At 41.6% G+C, this 5,761-nt stretch overlaps 1 pseudogene; it reads right to left on the reverse strand.

Moving 5' to 3' along the window:
• Positions 1–3,664: 3,664 nt before the first annotated feature.
• Positions 3,665–3,778, reverse strand: LOC136643020 (5S ribosomal RNA; annotated as a pseudogene).
• Between the last annotated feature and the right edge of the window lie 1,983 nt (positions 3,779–5,761).

Below are 5,761 nucleotides of genomic sequence, written 5' to 3' on the forward strand. Positions count from 1 at the left end.
CATCATTTTGATTACCCTCCTTTGCACCTTTTTCAGCTCTACAATGTATTTCTTAAGGTATGGTGATCAGACCCGTATGAATTATGCAAAGATGACCACACCAGAGATTTGTATATAGGATATAGGGGCATTATAAAATTAGGACTTATACAGCCCAATCCTATCCACTGATGATGATGCGGCCGCACCTGCAAAGCACTCACTGCATCCAGTGGGGGGGGGGGGAGCAATTGGAAGCCATCCAGAGGCAAGGAACAAAACTTTTTTACTCACCTCTGTGTAGGCCTCCTGGCTGTTGCCTTGGACCCAGGATAGCTAAGTAGCTAGCGTATGTCTGAGGTGAGGAAGAATGTGGGTTGCAGGACCGGCTCTTAGGCAATTGGGGCAATTTCGCCCAATGGGGCCCTGCGTATGGTGGGGGCCCCGCACTGCCTTTCCGCCCATCGCTGCTTCCAATTGACCCGAAATCGGTGCCATGCAGGCTGCAGCGTGCGCACCTTGCTCTTTCCCTGCCCTTACATCTCCTAGTACCATCCTCTATCCATCTTGCTCTGGAGTGGGCTGCTGCAGACGGGGCAGCGCCAGCTGACCTTCCAGATTTGGCATCCCAGCCAATGAATGGGACAAAAAATGAAATAATGAATAATATATATATATATATACATTATATTGTTATATAATAATATAACAAAATGCGCTATATTAATAATATAACAAAATAATAAACATATAATATAAACAAACAAAATAATATAAACAAAATAATAAAATATGTTATAATAATAATAATATAACAAAATATATCAAAATGATATTTTGAAACCCATAAAATAAGCACGTGCAGATTTGCCCTTTTCTAGTGCAAAGAATAGACTGAACCAAATCCTAAATATTCCAAACTTTTACATGCAGAGATGGAGTCCTTGCTTTTGTCCGTACATGTTCATACATGTACCCAGGAATCAAAAACAGTGGCTTTCCTATGTTTCAGTTTTATTTTTGTTCTTACCATATGAAGCTGCATTCTGCTGAGCCAGACTGTTGGGCCATTTGACTCAGCACTGGATGCACAGGCTAGCAGTGACTCTCCAGGTTTTCAAACTCAGGGGTCTTTCCTCCTCTTACTTGAAATGCCAAGGATTCAACCTGGGATCTTCTGCATGACTTCTGGCTTAAGTCATACCTCTGTTGATTCCTCATTGTACTCCAGCCATTTTAAGCAGCTGAGTCATGAAAGAAAGGAATGAAGCCGTCATCATTTTCAAGACTGGACTCCTAGTATTATAAATTATTCCCATTTAAAAAGCAGGTCAGATCATGTACTAACGACTTATAGAAGTTCAACTTAATCTCTTTAGGGGACTCAAAGACGCAGCCTCAAGGCCTCTGCATGCTATTTCATTAGCTTGATGCATTAACTGGTGAATTTAATGTCTTTAAATGGCAGGCTCGCCTTCCCCAGAAGTGCATTTGTGGCATTTTTTTTCAATGGTGCAGCATCTGCAACAATTCCTTGTTCCCTCAGATGTGAAGCTTTGTCAAACCTTTGACTGATTTGTCTGTATCATAAAATCTGAAAACAGTCCTCTTCAGTTAATGAACTGCTCTTTTATGCAAAGCATTACGTACTTAAATCTTATGCAAATTCCTGTGTGTTGTTGAAACCCATTTGCTCAAAAGAGTTTTTAAGGGTCCAAGTGATTCTGCAGTGTATCTTAGAACTCTAGTTCCCAACAGTTGTAAAGAAGTGGGGTGGATCTAAATTGGAGAAGCAGGTAGAAGAGGGGGGCTGTTATTCTTTCAGCCTGGTTCATTTCTGTTTTGGCCCAGAACAGATGAAGGACCCAATCCTATCCAACTTTCCTACTGCCGATGCAGCTGAAATGAAGCTTTGAGGTAAGGGAACAAACTTTCCCCTACCTTGAGGAGGCCTCAAGGCCTTGACTGCCCTTACCACCAAAGGATGGAGCATGCACCTGTTGGAACTACTGCAGCAGCACTGGAAAGTTGGCTAGGATTGGGCCCGAAATGGCAGTGGGATGAGGAAATGGTAAACAGCTGTAACTTTGGGCACCCCTTTTCATAAGTGGCTTCTCTGTTTGAAAACCCCCTCCAACTTACAGGTTTACAGCTGTTCTGTGCAATCTGGATTTTTACACAAGGGTGTCCCTCAAAGTGTGGTTCAGCCACCTATACTATTTTTGATACATATTCCTCAAGATGCCTGGAAAGGTGTTGCCTCTGGTTACGTTTTATTTGTCTTGAAAACTGCTTTCAGATGTCTAACAGATTGGTTCACAACTTTAACCTATTTTTTGCCTGGTCCACAGGTGTACACATTTGGTCCCTGTTGTGTATATGCAACATTGGGCAGAAATGGCTTTAAAAGCAAAACCATCCACTAAAAACAATAAAAGCCATGTAGTATAAGCCTATCCAGTATCCAACAGTTGCTGGATCAATCCTCAAAGTCCATCAACAAACAGGGCCCTCACATTTCACAGACCTAACACAACAAACCGTTTTCATTTTTGCCTGTTTATGAAAGGAAGCAAATATTGGGGTCACACCAACCTCACGGGGGGAAAAGCAGTCCACTGTGTCAGCTGAGAAATGAAACATCCCTGTTTATAGTAGATGTCAAGCTTTCATCCTCTAAAGATGGTACTGAGAAGGGCCTCATTAGCAGAACTCAAAGCATGCTGGTTGTTTCCATCCATAAAGGAAAAGATATGCCTTAACTTGTATCAGGTATCAGTCCAAGATTGTGTGGGCATTCAAAGATCAATAACAGCACATTGAATGTGTGAGAAGGGCAGACAATAGGACCATTTTAAGCTTAGTTTTATGGGTACCTGTCAAAAAGTAGGCAGCAGCATTTTGTACTAATTGATTTTTGGGACAGTCTTTAAGCACAGCCTGACCTGGGAGGCATCTGCATTAGAATAATTTGGAAGTCACCAAGACAGGAATGACTTTGGCAACCTGTCCCTAGTGTATGCAAATCAGCTGAAGCTTGAAAAAAGAAAACAAACATGCCAGGCCACAAACACTATTCTGAGGGCGTAGCTGCCTTGGGGTTATGCAAAAGACAGGATATATATGAAATAAATATGTAGGCTCCAGAAATGGGGTACTGGGGCCACAAGCACCACCAATGTAAATGCAATTCCATCCATAATCAGCACTTTCTCAGACCAGCAGCCTACAAAGCCTCCCACCAGAATCATTTAGACCTTATTGTACTGAACTTAAGTTTATTCACCTTCATCTAGTTCATCTATGAGTCCAGCTGGCCACCTGGCTCAGGACTTACATGGTGCTACGCATGGACTCACTACCATGTTGAAATGTACTCAGACATGTTTAAACCGAGGGTCTCCAAAATCAGCTCTATGAGAGGTGTTACATTGGACTTGCCATTCAGGACACACTCTGACACAGTCATACCTATTTTGCTATTGATCCGCTGCTTTGGGGAACATTCAAAAAAAGACAATGAAGCTAATTTCAGTGTTTTCTGACAATGTTGTTTTGCAACATGAGTTTCTATGAGTCTACTCAGAAGTAAGTCCCAATGAATTCAGTGCAACTTACTCTTAGGGAAATTGCAATCTTATGCATGACTGGTTGGCAACCTTCAGTCTCAAAAGACTATGGTATAAGCTTACAGCACCCGGTATTCCTAGGAGGTCTCCCATCCAAGTACTAACCAGGCCTGACTCTGCTTAGCTTCCGAGATCAGACAAGATCGGGCATGTGCAGGGCAACTGTTACCTGCTACTCAAAAATAAATCCTATTGAATGTAGTGGGACTAACACACAGGTAAGTGTATAATAAGACTGCAGTCTTAAGCACAATCCAATGTCTGTCTACTCAGAAGGATGTTCCTCTGAGTTCAATGGGATTTACTCCCAGACTAGATAAATGTGGAATAGGATTGCAGCCTTAATCACATTGAATTCCACAGTCTCATTCCTTTTCTTGTACTATCCATCTGAACAGTAGCAGAATCAAATCACTTAACACCATTAGGAAACCATGTTCCCTCTTGAAAAAATGCACAATGAAAAAACTAAAAGAGCAATCACAAGGCCCCAGGGTTCTCCTGAAAACAAGTTGTTCTGTAAATTAAAAAGTGTACCTTTGTTTTGTGACACCTCTGCCCTCCAGATGGTCTGCAGTGACGGTATACACCTGTTCAGTGTCAGCCATTACCCATGGCAACATATGGCAGCTCGCACACATTGCTCAGGCTAAGGGGAATCTGGGCCTCTTGGTCACCTGGGCTGTTTTCAAGTGGTGCGTGTGACAGAAGCTGTGGGAAATTTAGAGGCTGACAGGAAACTGATGTTCCTTTTACCAGCAGGAAGATGTAGATGCCTTCAAACACCAAACAGCTGCAAACATGGGCACCTCTGCCAAAAAGAAGCATGATGGGAAAGAGAGGGATAACATCTTTTCATGCTTCCTGTAAGGTACAGTTTGTCTCATTCTGCTTTTGATTAAGAGCTGTCAAGTGATTAACTAATTCACTGTGATTCCTTTAGCAAATTCACTAATTAAATTTAAATTAACAAAGGTATTTACATTAAAAAAATACATTAAAATAAATGAAAATGTTGTAAATCCTCCATAACTGTGTTTTTCTGGAGATTCAAAAGGAAGGGGACATATGATCAAAAGCAACTGAGCAAAAATTATATTGTAATTCCCCCCTCTGCTAATCAAATTTTATTACATTAAGAAACCAGAACCCAAATAGCTCCCTCTCCTTGCAACACACTCACCCACCCCTTCAGGTTAAGCACACTACCTGCTCTAGATGTAAGCGGGGAAAAGCCATCTTTAACCTTTTCTTTTCCATCAAATTTATTACACAAGCAAGGAGCTGCCATGTTTTGTAAGATCTGGTGGGTCTTTCAAGAACCACAAAATCTAAATTTGTGTCCGGCCTTGTCGGATGCTTTTAAAGAAAAGGGAGCAGTGAAATTTTATTTAAAATAAAATTTTAGTTGATGAGTCACCCAAGGCATTCTTGTAGCCTAATATTTATCTACTTATATTGTTCCCACTTCACCTAAAAGCATAATGCAGCTTCAATTTCAAGGGTACAAACAGACATTAAATGTAGATAAGAGAATGGTTTCTTTACTGGGGTTGAAAGAAAGAGTCAGAAGTGCTAGTGCCCTTCTGTTTGTTCTGTGTCATTCGAGGATCCCATGTGGTGATCAGGGGATGGGAAGCTCTAGCACCAGTGTCTTCCTTCTTTTCCAGATCTGGCCCTATCTACAGTGAATAAGTAGACCCTCCTGACAGCCTGAGTCCAAACCCAGGCAAAGAGATACCATCCTCAAAAGCTTCACTCCTAGTCATGTGGAAGACCCCCCCCCCCAAAAAAAAGCTATGATGTTGTAGCCAACAGCTTATGCTTACTCAGAACCTTAGCTTTCTAGGCCAATACTTCGCCAAACCCAGGAGAGGCAGGTGAACCTGATCAAACATCAATGACTTCTGAGGGAGTCAAGTTGGAACACATTCAAGTATCTCTGGGCTTGATTAAAGATGAATAAGTCACTGGGCCCTGATGGCATCTATTATTATTATTATTGTTATATCTACCCAAGAGTTATTAAGGAATTGAAGAATGAAGTTGCTGAGCTCTTGACTAAAATATGCAACTTGTCCCTCAAAACGGCCACAGTGCCAGAGGATTGGAGGATAGTAAATGTCACACCAATCTTTAAAAAGGGAAGGAGA

This window comes from Tiliqua scincoides, chromosome 2 (assembly GCF_035046505.1).
Source record: "Tiliqua scincoides isolate rTilSci1 chromosome 2, rTilSci1.hap2, whole genome shotgun sequence".
NCBI lineage: Eukaryota > Metazoa > Chordata > Lepidosauria > Squamata > Scincidae > Tiliqua > Tiliqua scincoides.